The 21,719-nt window shown below is 37.5% G+C and overlaps 1 protein-coding gene across 2 annotated transcripts in view; it reads right to left on the minus strand.

Annotated features, from left to right (window-relative positions):
* TBXAS1 (thromboxane A synthase 1) overlaps positions 1–21,719 on the minus strand; it is a 268,516-nt gene that overhangs the window by 198,288 nt on the left and 48,509 nt on the right. The gene's annotated exons all lie outside the window — the stretch shown is intronic.

Below are 21,719 nucleotides of genomic sequence, written 5' to 3' on the forward strand. Positions count from 1 at the left end.
TTTCTGTATGGAATTATTTGTGCTGGAGGGGAAGAAGGATATATGAGAGACTGATTTACCTGGGGGTTGGTCCTGTTGGCCCTGCCTAGGTTTGAGACCATATAAGGTCCAGTTTTTTGTTAGAGATGTTGTTAAGACTTAAATTTTAAAAGTTCATAAATCATGGAAATGTTTAGCAAGTTATAAAACTGTAGTTGATAGGTTATTCACTATAAAGTTAAGAGTTCCTGACTTAACTAATGATTCCAGCTTTATCGTTTGATGAAGTTGATAGATGTTAACAATAAGCCTCTTTACAGATTTATATTGTTGAGTTTTGGCTAAGGGGGATTTAAAAGACTATAGGGGGGAGATGAGTACCTCTGAACCTTCCCAATTCTATTCTACTCAAATGTATTCATTTATTGTTATTTTGTTTATTGTTATTTCTTTCATCTATAATACTAATTTTTCTCTTTCTTTACATCCAGATGCTATTATTATTAGCCATGTTTCCTCCTTAGTGAGTTTTTTTTTACTCTCTATCGTGAGAGAGCCCTCCTCCCTTGGCCACCAGACCATCATCTTTCTACATCAAGGTAAGACACATATTGACACACAGGATATTGGGATGTCTAATATAAATAATGAAAATAAGAGTATCAATACCCGTAAGAATATTACTCAATTTAACATCACATGCAAAGCTTCCCTAGAACACATCTATGATGTCACCTAATATTGTCTTAATATCTCACAACGTGAGAGGTCTAAACACCGATATAAAACGTAGGAAAGCTTTAACTCAATACTGTCAACTAGGAGCAAATGTTATCTTTTTACAAGAAACACACTTTGAAAGGAGTCACATACCTAAATACTGGTCCCGACAATTCCCCATACATTTCCATGCTTCTACAACTAGCAAGAAAAGAGGGGTATCAATTCTAATTCATTCCTCGCTAAATTTTATAGTAGATGATAAACTGATTGACCCAGAGGGTAGATTCTTAATAATTAGAGGGCGGATGCACGGAATGGAGGTTATTTTCTGTAATATTTATGACCCAAATGAAAAACAAGAACGTTTTTTTTCCACACATATCAGGCTTATTGACTAACTGGAGCCACATCAGACTAATTATGGCAGGAGACTTTAATGTCTCTCTGCAGATCCAGACAACAGCTACCAACTCAGGTCTCACCCATTCTCAGATTAGAAATAATACTAAAGTTAAAAAGATTTTGGCCACATTAGAGGGGCACAATATACTAGACACATGGAGACTATTATATGGGAATACAGTAGATCATACATTTTACTCGGCAGCACATAACAAATATTTTAAACTGGATTATATATTTTTAAGCCAAGTCTTAGTCCCAAATTTAGTGTCCTCCTCAATAAGCCCCTGTGTCTGGTCAGACCACTCAGTGATATCGATGAGGTTGAGGAACCTCAATACATCTCAGGGACAGAAAAGTTGGACTTACGACCCTTCTCTCCTTAACGACCCTAAGCATAAAGAAAATATTTTTCGAGCTCTGCTAGAATACTGGCAAATTAACGTAGATTCCGCCACTAACCCAGTTATGCCTTGGGCGGCTCATAAACCATTCATGAGAGGTCTATTAATCAAATTAAAATCTCATATTAACACCAAAAAAAGAGATACTTTCCATAAACTACAGAATGAGATACAACAATTGGAAAAAAATCACAAAGAGACAGGGTCCACTGCTACTTTGAAAACCTTAACACAAAAACGTCAATCCTTAGACTTGATCCTACAAAAAGAATCTATCTGGGCTAGCCAAAACTTAGAGCTAATTACTTTATTTATGCCAACAAGCCGGACAGGTTTTTGGCAAATAAGATCAGAGATAAGATTAAAGACATATCAATTCCAACTTTACGCACACCAAAAGGGGGAACTTACTTCTAACCCTGAAGAAATAGTGGCTACCTTCTCCGATTTTTATAGCACCCTATATGATGGGAAAAAGGTCTCAAATACACCAAAAACATCAACCCTTCTCCATAAATTCATAACAGAGGCCAAATTATCAAAAATATCAAAAGAAGATCTAGATACTTTAAATGCTAAGATAGAGGTGCAAGAAGTCTTGGCTGTAATTAAAGAACTAAAAAGAGGTAAGGCGGCGGGTCCGGATGGGCTCCCAGGAGAATATTATAAACTTTTTGATACAACTTTAGCCCCACATTTAACTAAATTTTGTAATGATATATTGCAGGGCAATGAGATTCCCACAGAACTTCTCCATGCAAAGATAGTGGTAATTCCTAAACCAGGAAAAGATAAGACCTTATGTAAAAACTATCGCCCAATCTCATTGATAAATCAAGACATCAAAATATTTACTAAAATCCTAGCCAATAGGTTAAAACATATTCTACCTGGGTTGGTTCATCCGGACCAAGTCGGCTTTGTGAAAAACCGAGAGGCACCAGATAACATAAGACGTATGATTTCTCTAATAGATTATTTGGATTATACGGGCACGCCTTCTCTGCTGCTATCACTGGACGCAGAGAAGGCGTTCGACAGAGTAGATTGGAGGTACATGTGGACAGTGTTGCAGACAATGGGGTTTACGGGCAATTTTGTGACAGCTCTTCGGAAGATATATTCCACGCCATTAGCCTGGGTTAGGGCGATGGGCCATCAATCTCGGGGCTTCCCCGTCCTGAATGGAACTAGACAGGGATGTCCGCTCTCGCCATTATTATTTGCTTTATGCATGGAACCCCTAGCCCAACAAATAAGGCAATCCCCGGATGTTACGGGTGTATCTATTGGAGGAGAAGAATATAAATTAGCTCTCTTTGCAGACGATGTAATACTTTCCCTAACAAAACCTATGATATCCCTGCCAAATTTATATTTGATCCTTTCCCAATTCTCTTTAATCTCGGGCTACAAAGTTAACGTTGACAAATGTGAGGCCATGACTATTAAAATGCCAAAACACACCCAAAAACTCCTAGAACTGAATTATGATTTCAATTGGGTTAAAAAATATATAACATACTTGGGAATTAAAATAACAAAGCACTCCTCGGAATTATATAGGGTTAATTATATACCAATTCTCAGAAATATTAAACAAGATCTTCTTAAATGGAGCCAGTACCGCTTCTCGTGGTACGGGCGGATCTCAGCAATAAAAATGATGGTCCTACCTAGGATCCTTTATTTATTCCGGGCCTTGCCTATAAAAATAAATTTTAAAGTGCTAGAGGAGATTCAGGCTATAATTCACACATTTCTAAGAAATAATCAGAAAGCTAGGATAGCCAGGAATATCCTAACTAGACATAGACAGTTGGGAGGTCTAGGAATACCCAATTTAAAGAACTATTACCAGGCAGCTTGATTAGCCCAGACAATTTTATTAACGGGAAAGGAGGAGAGGATCAGATGGGTTAGACTAGAGACAGATATTAATGGCTCTACCACCCCAGAAGGGATGATTTGGGGTTTTCCATCAGGGACGATAAAACAAAATAAGGCATGCCCTATAACATCAAACATGATAGCACAGTGGTACAAAATAACGAAAGGATTATCTCTCCTGTCTTCCAATTCCATATATACTCCACTGAAATGTGTAATATTAACTTTACCATTTTCTACATTGACTAAATGGGAAAACAAGGGCCTATACAGGATAGCGGATATACTAGAGGGGGGAAAAATAATGTCTTACAATACAATGAGGGAAAAGGTTTCTCCCTTTGCATTGCATTGGTACCAATATCTACAGTTCACATCTAATCTTCGCCCATTTCTGGTAAACATTCAGGAAGGAGCCCCAACGGAATTAGAACTCCTTTGTAAACTAGGGACAAGGACAAAAAAAGCGATATCAAAATTATATGTACTTATACAAAGGGCACATACACCAGACACCTCACTCTACAACAAATGGATACAGGATTTAGACACACACATGACTGAGGAGGAGTGGAACCAAATAATGCAAACTTCCTGTAGGGGTCTATTAAGCGCAGACATGATAGAAAATTTTTATAAAACAGTGTGGTGGGATTGCCCTCACATTAGGGTGACTTGGGAGGATCTTTCCAAACTTCTTAGTGTCATCCTGGATGAACCAATACATTTGTCACTCCCACAGGCTTTATTACACGAACAAAATAAAAAATTTAATACATATGTAAATCAGTTTATTAAAATAACATGTACAGCTACTAGGATCTGCATAGCACGTCATTGGAAGGTAGGTCCACCTACACGAGATGAGATAATTGCAAAAATCACACTTTTCTACAATATGTATGAACAAGCAGCTTATATACAGGATACTCAGACAATCTTTCAGAACACATGGTTCCACTGGATAATGTATAACACACAGACAACAATTTTTGTTGGGGGTGAGGTAGGGAGGTGACAGCAGAGATATATTAGTGATGGAGGATGTACTGGTTCTGGTGGTCCGGGAGTGAGGAGTTCACGTGGAGGAGAAATTTGGAGAAACAGCTAATATGGCTATTATCTTTCTCTTTCTTTGTAAATCACCTTTTTTTTTTTTTCTTCTTCCCTTTTAGTTACAGGTTTTAATTTCTTTGGTTTATTCCAAAAGATAGGTTGTGACTTGTGCCTTAATGATGCAATATGATTTTGTTATCTTACTTGTGTTCCACGTCTTTTACAATGAAGTATTAACTACATTTACTTTCAGGGACACAAAGGGAGAGATGAATCCAAGAAGGGATTTTTTATGTTGGAATGTTTTACATTTTTTCTTTTTCTTACTTTCTGTATTTTGAAAAACTTAATAAAGAATTATTTCAACTTAAAAATTCATCTGAAAAATGAGAAGTTTTAAAAGACCTTTTACGTTTACTAGAAGGAGGAATAACAGACATAGCCTTCTTAATGGATTTAGAAACAAAATCTCTTATGTTAACAGGAACACTCTGAGTATTAGATGTTGATGGAACAACAAAGGTAATGTAACATTACTAAAGGAAATATTATCTGCATTAACAAGTTTGTCATGACATTCATTACAAACAACAGCTGGAGGAACAGATACCACAAGTTTACAGCAAATACACTTAACTTTGGTAGATCCAGCACTAGGCAGCGATTTTCCAGAAGTATCTTCTGACTCAGGGTCAATCTGGGACATCTTGCAATATGTAATAGAAAAAACAACATATAAAGCAAAATTGATCAAATTCCTTAAATGACAGTTTCAGGAATGGGAAAAAATGCCAGTGAACAAGCTTCTAGCAACCAGAAGCAATAAACAAAGAGACTTAAATAATGTGGAGACAATAGTGACGCCTATATTTTTTAGCGCCAAAAAAGACGCCCACATTATTTGGCGCCTAAATGCTTTTGGCGCCAAAAATGACGCCACATCCGGAACGCTGACACTTTTGGCGCAAAAAAAAACGTCAAAAATGACGCAACTTCCGGCGACACGTATGACGCCGGAAACCAAGAAAAAAATTTTGCGCCAAAAAAGTCCACGCCAAGAATGACGCAATAAAATGAAGCATTTTCAGCCCCCGCGAGCCTAACAGCCCACAGGGAAAAAGTCAAATTTTAAGGTAAGAAAAAAATTGATTTATTCATATGCATTATCCCAAATATGAAACTGACTGTCTGAAATAAGGAACGTTGAACATCCTGAATCAAGGCAAATAAATGTTTGAACACATATATTTAGAACTTTATATAAAAGTGCCCAACCATAGCTTAGAGTGTCACAGAAAATAAGACTTACTTACCCCAGGACACTCATCTACATGTTTGTAGAAAGCCAAACCAGTACTGAAACGAGAATCAGTAGAGGTAATGGTATATATAAGAGTATATCGTCGATCTGAAAAGGGAGGTAAGAGATGAATCTCTACGACCGATAACAGAGAACCTATGAAATAGACCCCGTAGAAGGAGATCATTGAATTCAAATAGGCAATACTCTCTTCACATCCCTCTGACATTCACTGCACGCTGAGAGGAAAACCGGGCTCCAACCTGCTGCGGAGCGCATATCAATGTAGAATCTAGCACAAACTTACTTCACCACCTCCATAGGAGGCAAAGTTTGTAAAACTGATTTGTGGGTGTGGTGAGGGGTGTATTTATAGGCATTTTGAGGTTTGGGAAACTTTGCCCCTCCTGGTAGGAATGTATATCCCATACGTCACTAGCTCATGGACTCTTGCTAATTACATGAAAGAAATGAAAGTTTATTTGTGACTTTCATTTGCCTACAAAGAGTTGACTTTGCTAGTCAAGGGTTAATTAGACGTTTCATGATTTTGTGAACCATCGGGTGATGTCCCTAATAAAATTTGCTCACTACACCCAGCCTTCACACACAGTTATCTGCTTAACATCAACCACAAATCCCTCAGTACAGTTTCTGATTATAAAGGGCAGCCAAGTCTACAAAACACAAAAAGCATCATTATAAGTAGTGTACTGCAAACATTATTTGATTGACCAAGAAGGCACCGTTTTAAAAGGAAGTAGCTCAAGGCCAGGAGCCAGGGGGAGGGGCACTTCTCCTAAAATTGTACTTCTGACTCCAAACTATTTGGATGATTCTGAAAATAGATAAATACAAACACATTGGGGCCGATTTATCAACCCGTCAAGTATCTGTTTCCGCGCAAGCCTTCAGGACCACTGCTCCTTAACTCGTCCGCCGCTTCTGAGGGGGCGGACGGCAATCAACCCGATCATATATGATCAGGTTGAATGACACCCTCGGCTAGCAGCCGATTGGCTGCGAATGTGCAGGGGGCGGCATTGCACGAGCATTTCACGATCAATTTAGCTTGATTCTCTTGGTATCCTTTATTGAAGGTGCAGCAATACACTACTGGGAGCAAGCTGAACCCAATGGTAAGCCAATGACCAAAGACATATCATTGCTTCTATCAATCCGAAGCCAGTTCCCAGCTCTTGAGCCTATGTAGGTATGCTTTTCAACAAATGATATAAAAAACAATAACAGAAGTAAATTGGAAACTTGTTTAACATTAAATATGCATAATAATAAAAAAAAATGCAATGTCATTTTATTATCTATTTAAATGCCTTTCCTGTAATTTTGTGCTTTCCATCCCTCAATTGAAGCTTGAACACATGATGTGGAATGCAGAACCCTGACCCTCTTACATGTTGCACAGTGATTGGTTGATCAATGTGGAAGCTCATTTATATCTGTCCCTAATAGGCCACAGTAAAGTAAGTCAGATAAACAACATTCAAGAGGCATTTCAAGGGGTGTGTCCTGAAATTCAAGCCAAAGCATATTATTCTAGCAAAATTACATATTGTAAATGCTTTTATCTGGTTTATCACGGCTGTTTGCGAAAGTTGGATGTAGCGCTCGTATTAAAAGTTGATCACTTCAGCGCTATTGAATTTAATGCGTGACCGTATAGCGTGACCTCAGAGCTACGGTGAACTGTTTCCCAAAACAAAAGTGTCCCAAACACATCAAAAATACATTTAAAAGTACAGTTACACTCATAATAACAACATCTAATAAAAATAAAAAAAATTAAATGCACAAAATAGTTATAAGGGCTCAAAGATATGAGGTCTCATGTATTAGAAACAAAAAGGCTGCAAAGGGCTTTAACAAAGAGATATATATAGCGGAGTTCGCACTAAATAGCTCTCCACTCATATTCTGACCCTAAGTCCTGATCATATACCTGATACTCGCTAACTTCAGGACATCAGATATCGTAACCACGTTACCTTCTTCTCCCCATAGAATTCAATGGAGTATGTTGATGGAAAAAACCTGAAAACGTATCGCTTGTACGCTAACCTGACACCACGTTAGTCCAACTGTGCTCAACCCAAAGATAGTTATGCATATTTTCATTGTTCTTCACATAGAAGAAAAATGTTCTTTAAAAATTTTGTTTATATATATATATATATATATATATATATATATATATATATATATATATATATATATATATATATATATATATATACATATATACATATACACACACACACACACATACATACATACACACACACACACCTATACATCTGTATGAATATATACAGGTATAGATATATAAAGATATATTAAGTATTAACCCCTTAACGGCCACAACGTACCATGTACATCGACAGTCGTTAAAGGTTTCCTTGCTAATAATAATAGTGCGGATCACGCAATTGCTACCCAGGCGATGAATCAAAGCTGGGCTGGCTCCTAAGCTTTACATTCCTGCTTTTCAAATAAAAATGCCAAGAGAACAAAGAAAATTTGATAATAGGAGTAAATCAGAAAGTTGCTTAAAATTGCATGCTCTATCTGAATCATGAAAGAAAAAAATTGGGTTTCATATCCCTTTAAGGTATATGAGTGGAAAGGGCTCCAAAGTATCTGTAGAGATATCTGTATATATTTTTATATATATGTATGAACATACATATATAAATAGACATATATACATATACAATTTAGCCCATTCCATTCAAAACCCCTTGTCATATACCATATACATTTTAACCCTTATAAAAAAAGTTTAATATTTATATGAATAACTTTTTATAATACAGTGTACATATTAGTGTAACTGTTTACTTTAATGTATTTATCTTGTTTGGTGCACATTTATTTTAGCTCTAACTCTTTATGCGAGGTCTTCAGTCGTGCTAACCTAACAAATTTTATATTGCGATCAGCTCTGCACATTTACTTTCAACTTGTAACAGTGCAAGTTAACGCAGGCGCAATTTTGCGGGCACACTAACTTTAGCGCACCACTTGTAATCTAGCTCATAAAGGGTATTAATACTAATCAGTTTGGGGAGATATTGAGATAAGGACCATTAAAATATTTTGAATTTGTTGCAGTTTCTATTTTAAAAAAAAAATGATTTTCCTGCACTACAATACAAATTTTTGTTTTATCATTTTGTTTCTGAAGGTGTGCCCCTATCAACCAATAGAGCTGTAGAAGAAATTAACCTGTAAGAAGCTGCAATCCTTGAGAATTAGTTGTGCATAAACATGAATTTCCTGTGTATCAATTTAAACCGCTTTAACAAACTTCTACATTTCATTTTCATTCTAATGAGGACATTCAAATTGCATTGGCTTTCAAACGATTTTTGGATTTATCTACTTCACCGCCCTTCCCTCTTGAATGCCAGTTTTGTCCAGGTTGGCTCCCCTTACCTTAGATTCTTGTGCAGTAAATGTTTAACTGCTGCAGTGCAAATCAAGACAATGGGCTCTATTCACAAAGAGATGAATTGCAGGGGATTTGAAATCTTTTGCATTATGAAGGGCCAAACTCAGTGAATATCTCCTGCAAGAAGAGCTGTGTTAGGCCTTGCACAATGCATAGTTGGTATTGAACACAATTCACCTGTAATTCTCCTATTCTAGATGAATTTTACACAGCATTAACCCCTTGACACAATGCCACGCACAAATACAGACAGAAACACCTAAGAAAGACTTTTTCAGATGTTGCAAAACTACTGTATGTTAACATCAAATGGTTTAGCTAATACAGAGAAGCATCTGGCATGACAATAGAAATGCTGGACCAAATTTAAAAAGTTATAAGTATAATGGTAAAATAAATGTGAAATATGAACTGTTATCACAATACAAATACAAAACTGTGATAAAAGAATACAAATCATACACTCCTAATGGCAATTTAATATAATTTAAACTCCCAATGGTGTTTTCATATACAAAAGTCCTAGGTAGAAACCTCTAGTTTGTAAATATACTGAATCATGTGCCTTAAAAGTAAGACTGAGCACAATGGTGCAATACAGTAAAAATAAAACAATTTATGTAGGTCTGATCGGTACTGACGTGAAGAAGAGCTAAACAATAGCTCAACTCAGAAAGGAGTTGTATGGTTACAACTGCAATCTGCAGTCAAATCTTGTGCTTATACAGAAGAGTTGTAAAAGGCGCAAAAGTGTGATATTGATGATTCTGATATATAAATGTGAACTTTTTTGCAAAGTTAGTTCTCACATGAAGGGAGCTATGATTAGTTCACAAAACTGTGTGATTACAGGTTTATACACAACCCTATGGGTAAATAGTAAAAGTCATATATAAATATTCATATAAGCTTAAAATCTATTACAATAAGATAAAAATAGAAGCATAAAAAGCCAAATTGTGTGTACACACAGACATATATTTATACAGTTGTATGCAAAAGTCTAGGCACCCCTGACAATTTCCATGATTTTCATTTATAAATAATGTGGTGTTTGGATCAGCTATCAGAGTCCACTGTGAGGAACATAGTGAGGAAATGGAAGACCACAGGCACAGTTCTTGTTAAGGCCAGAAGTGGCAGGCCAAGTAAAATATCGGAGAGGCAAAGGCAAAGCACGATGAGAACGGTCAAAAACAGCCTACAGACCACCTCCAAAGACCTACAACATCATCTTGCTGCAGATGGTGTCACTGTGCATCGTTCAACAATGCAGCGCACTTTGCACAAGGAGAAGCTGTATGGGAGAGTGATGCGGAAGAAGCCTTTTCTGCACACACGCCACAAACAGAGTCGCTTGAGGTATGCAAACGCACATTTGGACAAGCCATCATCATTTTGGAAGAATGTGCTGTGGACTGATGAAACAAAGATTGAGTTATTTGGTCATAACAAGGGGTGTTATGCATGGCAGGAAAAAGAACACAGAGTTTCAACACAAACACTTGCTACCCACAGTAATATTTGGTGGATGTTCCATCATGCTGTGGGGCTGTGTGGCCAGTGCCGGTACTGGGAATCTTGTTAAAGTTGAGGGTCACGTGGATTCCACTCAATATCAGCAGATACTTGAGAATAATGTTGAGGAATCAGTCACTATGTTGAAATTACGCCGGGGCTGGATATTTCAACAAGACAACGACCCAAAACAATGCTCAAAATCTACTCAGGCATTTATGCAGAGGAACAAGTACAATGTTCTGGAATGGCCATCCAAGTCCCCAGACCTAAATATCATTGAAAATTTGTGGGGTGATTTGAAGTGGGCTGTCCATGCTCGGCAACCATCAAACCTAACTGAACTGGAGATGTTTTGCAAGGAGAAATGGTCCAAAATACCTTCATCCAGACACTCATTGCAGGCTATAGGAAGCATCTAGAGGCTGTTATTTCTTCTAAAGGAGGCTCTACTAAATATTGATGTGATATTTCTGTTGGGTGCCCAAATTTATGCACCTGTCTAATTTCGTTTGGATGCATATTGCACGTTTTCTGTTAATCCAATAAACCTAATTTCACTACTGAAATATTCCTGTGTCCTTCAGTTATTTGATAGATCAAAATGAAATTGCTGATCCAAACACCCAATTATTTATAAATGAAAATCATGGACATTGTCAGGGGTGCCTAAACTTTTGCATACAACTGTATATATAGACATACATATATATATATATATATATATATATATATATATATATATATATATATATATATATATATATATATATATATATATATATATTCATACATTTGTTTGATATCTGCACATTTTGCCTAAACTTACCAATCAGAAAAAAATGGTTATAAGTTACACACAGACCATGCCATATTATTTAATTCCTTCCTCCATTATGTATTACAAATGATAGGAAATAAATCTCTACTTCACAAGTTTACTAAATGTTGCACAATGGATGTATAAATATGTAAAAACAAAACAGGGAACAAATAACTTTCATTTTAAAATTAGCTAAAAAGTCGCTAAAGCAAAATAAAAAAAAGAAAGGTTAGGTAATAGGTCAGCAATTCTGTATCGTCTGGGCTGCATTAGCAATTGTTCAACTCAACTAGTAAATGCTGACACCTCAGAACAAGGGGGAAGGATATTACCAGAAATATAAGAGAAAGACTGGCAATGCCCTCTAAGTATAACCTCTTGCTCACCACAGAGCGCTGCACTGTAGCTATATATTAAAGACGTGTAGTGCAGCACGCATGAGACTCACTGACAGGAGATGTAATGTCTGGGTCATTAAAGGGACATGAAAGACAACATTTTTCTTTTGTGATTGAAACAGCATATTTTTTTAAAGCTTCCAGCTTCTTTTATCAGTTTTGCTCCATCTCATGGTATTCTTTTGTTACAGAACATACATTGTATCATGTACAGTACAGGTCTGAAGCATTATATGGCAACAAACACTACTGCCATCTAGTGCTCTTGTCAGTGTATAAAAATGCTGCCATATAACACACACAAGAGAACAAAATAAATAAGATCATTAAAGTACATTGTAAACATTTTTTTAAATGTTTGCTCTATCTGTATGAAACATGAAAGAACAATTTCGGGTTTCATATCTCATTAAAGGGACACTCAGGTTATATTAAATTTGAATGATTCAGATAGAACAGTAATTTTAAACAACTTTCCAATTAACTTCCATTAAAAAAAATGTGCACAGTCTTTTATATTTTTGAGTCACCAGATCCTACTGAGCATGTGCAAGAATTCACAGACTATACGTATATGCATTTGTGATTGGTTTATTGCTATCACATGGTACAAGGGGAGTGGAAATATACATAACTTTGAAATTTGTTATAAAAAAATCTACTACTCATTTGAAGTTCAGACTAAGTGCTATTGCATTGTCTTGTTATCTTGCATTTGTTGATTATGCAAATCTAATGTGTTGACTGGTCCTTTAAGAAGTGGCAATAGATGACAAATGAGAAACAGCTCTCAAAGCTTTAATTAAAAACTAGTATATGCAGATCATAGATTTCTGTCTGTAAAATCCAAATATATGCACAAAACACACATATACAGTATATATATATATATATATATATATATATATATATATATATATATATATATATATATATATATATATATATATATATATACATATATATATATATATACACACACACACACATATACATATATACACACATACACAGTATAATATATATATATACACATATATACCAACACACATATACAGTGTGTGTGTGTGTGTATATATATATATATATATATATATATATATATATATATATATATATATATATATATATATATATATATATATATATACACACACACACACACACACACACAGAGAGAGAGAGAGAAGAACACTCACAGGAACGAACAACCGGCTCAATACCATTGTTAGCCAGTTCTTTGGCAATTTACCACCTGGGTGCAGCTTCTTTTAGCCCAGTAATGCTTTTCACAGAGTAGAACTTTCGGAGCTGGACTGACCATAATAGGTGGATCAGACTGATATACTACAGGAAAGTTCTACTCTGTGAAAATCATTACTGGGCTAAGAAGCTGCACCCAGGTGGTAAATCGCCATAGAACAGGCTAACAATGGTATTGAGCCAGTTGTTCGCTCCTGTCAGTGCACTTCTCTCTGAATGTATTTAATGTATTTAGTTTCCCTATGAGAAAAAGGGGCAACCAGACGTGGACTCCTTGCTCAGTGTGCTTAGAGGAATATAGCTACACCTCACTGACGAGGCCCAATGAAGGCCGAAACGATCGTCTGGGGTTTTGGCGCTGGACTGACCGTAATAGGCGGGATCAGACTGATATACTACAGGAAAGTTCTACTCTGTGAAAAGCATTACTGGGCTAAAAAGCTGCAACCAGGTGGTAAATCACCAAAGAACAGGCTAACAATAGTATTGAGCCGATTGTTCGTTCCTTCTCTCTGTATGTATTTAGTCTCCCTATGGAAAAAAAGGGGCAACCAGACGTGGACTCCTTGCTCAGTGTGCTTAGAGGAATATGGCTACACCTCACTGACGAGGCCCAATGAAGGCCGAAACGATCTTCTGGGGTTGCTGTGTTCCTTGTTCAGAGAGGAATTGCCTGGTATTTTGGTGCAGGACTGACTGTAATAGGCGGGATCAGACTGATATACCACAGGTAAGTTCTACTCTGTGACAAGCATTACTGGGCTAAAAAGCTGCACCCAGGTGGTAAATCGTCATAGAACAGGCTAACAATGGTATACTATTGAGCCGGTTGTTCGTTCCTGTGGAGTACACTTCTCTCTGTGTGTATATATATATATATACCCACACACCAACACACATATACAGTGTGTGTGTATATATATATATATATATATATATATATATATATACACACACACACACACACACCAACACACATATACAGTGTGTGTGTATATATATATATATATATATATATATATATATATATATATATATATACGCACTCCCCCGCCCTGCGTTCGCTCGGCTGGAGAATGGATAAGCTGGCGTGAAATGAGAGGGAAGTACCATACATCACTGGGAAGATCATGTGGAGGAAGCCCCCTGTGTGCGGGCTCACTCACACTTTGTTTTGGAAGTTTCGGTGTAGGCGATTTGGGTGTAGGATTTCCCCGCTAGTCCCATAACAGCCATTTTTTTGTTTGGACTATTACTTGTCATGGGTAATTAAACACGGAAAAGTATTGAAGTCAAACAGCATTTTTTTCTTATATTGACACATAGAGAAAATACGGGACAAACCTTGTCCCGTATTGATTCAAAACGGGACGCGCTATTTTCTTCTCAAATACGGGACAATTCCGTATTTTAAGGGACGAATGGCAACCCTATTTAGACGGGAACTCCCAGTGATGTCAAGTACAAGTGGAACGCTATTTATAGCGCAGGGTGTGCTATCAATATCGCTGGACCACGATAGTAACAATTTAGCGTGCAGTCTGGTATTACAAGTCCATGGTAAAACGAAATAAGCAGAGAATGTTTAACTCGGCCGACATCCCTTAAGCGGGCCCTATACTTTCAGTGTATAGCACAGCCGCACTATATATAACTCATATTACAAGTTGTTGGGCTACAATAAAATTATAACAAAACACATATAAACCATATTAAAATAAAGTATTACACTCATATATTTACATATACAGTGAATATAACATACGTTTACTAATAAAATAAATGCATAAAATGTGTTTAAAAGTAAATTCCCTTGTAAAATTAGACTAAATTTACTACAGATAGGACTCAATGCAGCTAAATTTGTCATAGCATGTCACTGGAGAACTACACTAACCCCATCCAGAAACATGTGGATAGGAAGGGTCAGTGAACTGTTAACACTTGAGGACTATAAATACCTAAAACAATAAATCCACCTCTTTTTTTAGAGATTAAATTCTATTGGGAGAAATCTTTGCATTCCCCAAGACTCTTAGGCAAAACATTGACAAACCAACGAGAAACTATTTGCCTGTGTTTTGCCAAGCTCAGTCTGTCGATATATTCAAATAAAAGGCGCGGACCCGCAAAGTGCCGGTAAGTGGCGATGTGTCTTCCTTTGGAAATAATAACGATTGCGGCTTCAGCAAAGGTCCACCGACATCGCCCTTTGTCGTCACTTTCAGCAGGCGGAAGTAAGGGTTCCTACACAGCACAGACAATGCGCTCACTGAAACCAAACACAGATTCTGTGTAGGAACACGTCTAATAATACATTCCTAACCTAACTGTATTAATTAAACCTACACTACATGCCTCACACTGTTTACGTGTAGGGTTTCAGCCATGAAAAAAAGGCGAGACAAACATGACAACTGAAACCCTACACGTGACCAGCACTACAGAGATTGGAATATATTGCACTACTAGTGATGTATCACAATCAAAATTAAAGGGACACTGAACCCAATTTTTTTCTTTCAGTATTCAGATAGAGCATGCAATTTTAAGCAGCTTTCTAATTTACTCCTATTATCATTTTTTCTTCGTTCTCTTGCTATCTTTATTTGAAAAAGAAGGCATCTAAGCTTTTTTTTGGTTCAGACTCTGGAAAGCACTTTTTTATTGGTGAATGAATTTATCCACCAATCAGCAAGGACAACCCAGGTTGTTCACCAAAAATGGGTTGGCATCTAAACTTACATTCTTACATTTCAAATAAAGATACCAAGGGAATGAAAAAAAAATTATAATAGGCGTAAAATAGAAAGTTGCTTAAAATGTCATGCTCTATATGAATCACAAAAGAAAACATTTGGGTTCAGTGTCCCTTTAATTTACTCAACTGTAACGCCCAGCTAACTCCCACAAAACGTTTACGTCTATGTCATGTCTTCGCTATACCTGACTTAAAAAGACAAATCTCCCTATTATAATTATAGGGGCTATGTCGATAACTTTATAAAAAATGTTTTAATGATATGGATTTTCATGTTTAATGCATATTTTTATAATCATTGTATATAAATAAAAAACTGCATTTTTTTTAGAGTGTTCTTTTATGATTTAAAACAATTATATATTTATGGTTTTAAATCATACAATGAACACACACAAAAACCGGTTTAATTTCAACAATGAATTAAATAATATGCATTATACATTAAAATGCATATCATTTAAAACATTTTATAGAAAAGGTAATGCTACTCTAAAATATTAACCCCTTAAACACCCTCAACCTGAGTGTAACCTACTCTATTAACCCCTAATCTGACATAACCTAAAGACCTAACCTATCATTAACCTCTAAACCACCACAATAAACCCTACACTATTTAACCCCTAAACTGCCACAACCTCCAACACAAGAAAACAGCTAAACTATTAACCCCTATACCACCACTACCCCCAACACAAACGCTAAACCCCAAAAGTTTCTACTCACTTAACTTGACTCTGGCTCCTACGTGCTTAGCTCTGGCAGTCCCTTCTTTCATTATGGTGGCGGTCCTCCTGGGCAGTCCTCTTCATCTTCATGGCGGCGGTCCTCTTGTAGCGTCATACATGGCAGCGCTCTTCTACCCGATGCATCTTCTGTCTTCTTCCATCTGATCCTTCTTCGTGTGGTCACTGTCGCACACTGAAGGTTGAATGCGAGGTACCCCCTTACATATGGGTGCCTTTGGATTTCTATTGGCTGATTTTTGAATGCTTAGTCCAGCCAGTCAATAGAAAAAGCTTTTATTTTATTGGCTGACTGGACTAAGAATAAAAAAATCAGGCAACAGAAATGCAAGGGCATTCAAGCTTCTTTGTGTGGCAGTGACTGCATGAAGAAGGATCAGGTAGAAGGTGGAAGAAGGCAGAAGATGGAAGAAGACCGAAGACGCATTGGCCTCTAGTTATCAAGCCGTGAACCGCAAATACGCTGTAATTCCGCAGCATATTTGTGGTGAGGCTGATTCACCTTAGTTATCAAAGGCTAGAGACCGGCAAAAGTAGAATATAGTGACGTAAGCTTCGATCCGCTGGACTTAGTCCGACACAGAACGATTCTTACTTCACTACAGATGTTCCGAATGCAAGTTCGGCACAATCTGACTACTTTTGGTAGTTATCAAATAACTAGCAGGTACGTTCGGCACTATTCCGGCCCAGTGTACCTGGTTTTCAATGGCAGATCCCATAGGAATCAATGGGAGTCTGACAGCAGCAAAAGCTCATGTTCGCTGCTGCCCGATATCCCATTGATTTCTATGGGAGATGTCTGCACCTAACGCCCTAACATGTACCCCAAGTCTAAACACCCCTAATCTGCCCCCCCTACACCGCCGCCACCTAAATAAATTTATTACCCCCTAAACCACCGCTCCCGGACCCCGTCGCCACTATAATAAACTTATTACCCCCTAAACCGCCGCTCCTGGACCCCGCCGCCACTATAATAAATATATTAACCCCTAAACCGCCGCTCCCGGACCCCGCCGCCACCTACATTATACCTATTAACCCCTAATCTTCCGCCCCCTATACCGCCGCCACCTATATTAAAGTTATTAACCCCTATCCTGTGGATCCTGGACCCCGCCGCAACTAAATTAAATGTTTAACCCCTTAACTGCCGCTCCCGGACCCTGCCGCCACCTATATTAAACTTATTAACTCCTAAACCTAAGTCTAACACTAACACCCCCTAACTTAAATATTATTTTAATAAATCTAAATACATATTACTATTAATTACTAAATTATTCCTATTTAAAACTAAATACTTACCTGTAAAATAAACCCTAAGATAGCTACAATATAACAAATAATTATATTGTAGCTATTTTAGGATTTATTTTTATTTTACAGGCAACTTTGTATTTATATTAACTAGGTAGAATAGTTATTAAATAGTTAATAACTATTTAATAGCTACCTAGCTAAAATAAATACAAAATTACCTGTAAAATAAATCCTAACCTAAGTTACAATTACACCTAACACTACACTATCAATAAATGAATTAAATAAATTAACTACAATTACCTAAAACTAAATACAATTAAATAAACTAAACTATAGTACAACCCCCCCACTAAATTACAGAAAATAAAAAAAATACACCTAATCTAAGCCCCCTAATAAAATAAAAAAAGCCCCCCCCAAAAAATGCCCTACCCTATACTAAATTACAAAGTAATCAGCTCTTTTACCAGCCCTTAAAATGGCTTTTTGCAGGGCATTGCCCCAAAGTAATCAGCTCTTTTACCTGAAAAAAAAAATTGCAACCCCCCCAACATTAAAACCCACCACCCACATACCCCTACTCTAACTCACCCAAACGCCCCTTAAAAAACCTAACACTAACCCCCTGAAGATCACCCTACCTTTAGCCGTCTTCACCCAGCCGGGCCGAACTCTTCTCTGATTTATTCAGCCAATTGGATTGACCTCACATTCTATTGGCTGATCGGAACAGCCAATAGAATGCAAGGTCAATCAGATTGAATCAGCCAATCGGATTTTTTCTACCTTAATTCGAGGGATGCCATCTTGGATGACGTCCCTTAAAGGTACCTTCATTCGGTGTTAGGATATCGTTGGAAGAAGATGGCTCCGCGTCGGCTGGAAGGAAGATGGCTCCGCTCCGGATGAAGACTTCTACCGGATGGAGGACCTCTTCTGCCCCGCTTGGATGAAGAGTTCGGCCCGGCTGGGTGAAGACGGCTAAAGGTGATTTTCAGGGGGTTAGTGTTAGATTTTTTTAAGGGGGGTTTGGGTGGGTTTAGGGTAATTTAGTATAGGGTAGGGCATTTTATTTTTTGGGGGGCTTTTTTATTTTATTAGGGGGCTTAGATTAGGTGTAATTTAACTTCTTGTAAATTCTTTTTATTTTCTGTAATTTAGTGTTTGTTTTTTTGTACTATAGTTTAGTTTATTTAATTTTATTTAATTTTAGGTAATTGTAGTTAATTTATTTAATGATAGTGTAGTGTTAGGTGTAATTGTAACTTAGGTTAGGATTTATTTTACAGGTAATTTTGTATTTATTTTAGCTAGGTAGCTATTAAATAGTTATTAACTATTTAATAATTATTCTACCTAGTTGAAATAAACACAAAGTTGCCTGTAAAATAAAAATAAATCCTAAAATAGCTACAATATAATTATTAATTATATTGTAGCTATCTTAGGGTTTATTTTACAGGTAAGTATTTAGTTTTAAATAGGAATAATTTAGTTAATATTAGTAAGTTTTATTTAGATTTATTAAAATAATATTAAAGTTAGGGGGGTGTTAGTGTTAGACTTAGGTTTAGGGGTTAATAAGTTTAATATAGGTGGCGGCGGTATAGGGGGGCAGGATAGGGGTTAATAAGTTTAATATAGGTGGCGGCGGCAGGGTCCGGGAGCGGTGGTTTAGGGATTAAACATTTAATTTAGTTGCGGCGGGGTCCGGGAGCGGCGGTTTAGGGGTTAATGAGTTTAATGTAGGTGGCGGCGGTGTAGTGGGGGGCAGGATAAGGGTTAATAAATGTAATGTAGGTGGTGGTGGGCTCCGGGTGCGGCAGTTTAGGGGTTAAACAATTTATTTAGTTGTGGCAGGGTCCGGGATCCGCAGGATAGGGGTTAATAACTTTAATATAGGTGGCGGCGGTATAGGGGGCAGCAGATTAGGGGTTAATGGGTATAATGTAGGTGGCGGCGGGGTCCGGGAGCGGCGGTTTAGGGGTTCATATATTTATTATAGTTGCGGCGGGGTCCAGGAGTGGTGGTTTAGGGGGTAATAACTTTATTTAGGTGCGGGGGGCTCCGGGAGCGGCGGTTTAGGGGGTAAAACAGTATAGTATAGTGTGGGTGCTTAGTGACAGGGTAGCAAGAAAGCTGCGAAAAAGCCGATGAGCAGCGAGATCGATGACTGTCAGTTAACAACAGTCCGCTCCGTACTTCTTGACAGCTTTCTTGATAACTTTGGCGAACGTATTCAGGTCAGCGGCAGCGATGGTAGGCGAGCTTAGGCGAGTGTATTGGGCCGGCGAATGCAGGAAAGTAGACGGCTTCATACATAGAGGCCATTGGGTGGAAGAGCGCCGCCATGGATGAGGCTACAAGACGACCGCCGCCATGAAGAGGACTGCTGCTATGAAGAAAGAAGAGGAGCACCATCAGAGACAAGTGTGTAGGTTCTGCAGTCAAGTTGAGTGAGTAGAAATGTTGGGGATTAGAGTTAAGATTTTTTTGGGGTGGGTATTTTTTTAGGATAGAGATTTTTTTTTAATCAAAAAACAGCTTAATCTGCTTTAGGCCAATGCCCAACCAAATGCCCTTTTCGGGGCAATAGTTCTGTAGAACAGGGCATTTTTCTCTGTTATTGAAAAACAGCTATAATCACTTTAGGACACTGCCATACCAAATGCTCTTATAAGTGCAATGGTCAACCAAATGCCCTTCTTAGGACAATCTTTTTAGGATAGGGATTTTTTTTTAGAATAGGATTTTTTTAAAGTAAAGAAGCTATAATAACTTAAGGGCAAAGTCCCACCAAATGCCCTTATCAGGGCCAATTTTTAGTTTAGGTATTTAAGATTTTTTGCCAAGTAAAAGAGGTAAATCTCTTTAGGACAATTCTCTACACAATGACCTTTTCGGGGGAATTTTCAGAGTAGGTTTTACTGTTAGTTGTTTTATTGTCGGGTAGGCTTCTTTTTATAAAGGAAACTTTAGTTTTAGGAGAGGCATAACTGTTTTGTTTTTTTTATTAGTGCTTTTTTTTTTGTAATGTGTTTATTTTGTGTAATTTTAGTGTTTGTTATTTTGTGTAACTTAGGGGGTGTTAGGTTAGGGGTCTTGGGGATAAACTATTAAGCAGTTAAGAAGTGTTGCTGTAGTTTGCTTTGCAGGCTTGTGGCCATTTAGGGGTTAATAGTTTAAGAAATTTCTTGCATTGGGGGTTTGTGGTGGTTAGGAGTTAATAGGTTAGGGGGTTCTTGTGGTGAGTGTTGTGGTAGTTTAGGGGTTCTTGCGGTGGGGGGTTGTGTCAGTTTAGAGGTTTATAGGCTAGGGGGGTTCGTGCAGTGGGGGGTTGTAGCACTTTAGGGGTTAATAGGTTAGGGATTTCTTGTTGTGGTGGTTGTGGCGGTTTAGTGGTTAATAGGTTAGGGGATTTCTTGAGGTGGGGAGTTGCGGCAGTTTAGGGGGTTTCTTGCGATTTTGGGCAAAGTTGGTTTAGGGGTAGGCTAGCTGCTATATATTTAAAAGGGATCCTTTACATCGCCATTGGCGGTGCTGATGCTGCTTAGAATATTTTGCTAGCATCGCCACCCATTACGATGTATAGTAAACCACCTCTCAGCGATACAGTAATGTCGGCACTTTTAAATATTTCACCAGCTTTCTCAAGATCATGTCAGATCCTTTTTGAATATATCGCAAAATTGCAGCACTTTCCACGCATCCT

This window comes from Bombina bombina, chromosome 6, assembly GCF_027579735.1.
Source record: "Bombina bombina isolate aBomBom1 chromosome 6, aBomBom1.pri, whole genome shotgun sequence".
In the NCBI taxonomy this organism is placed as follows: Eukaryota; Metazoa; Chordata; class Amphibia; order Anura; family Bombinatoridae; genus Bombina; species Bombina bombina.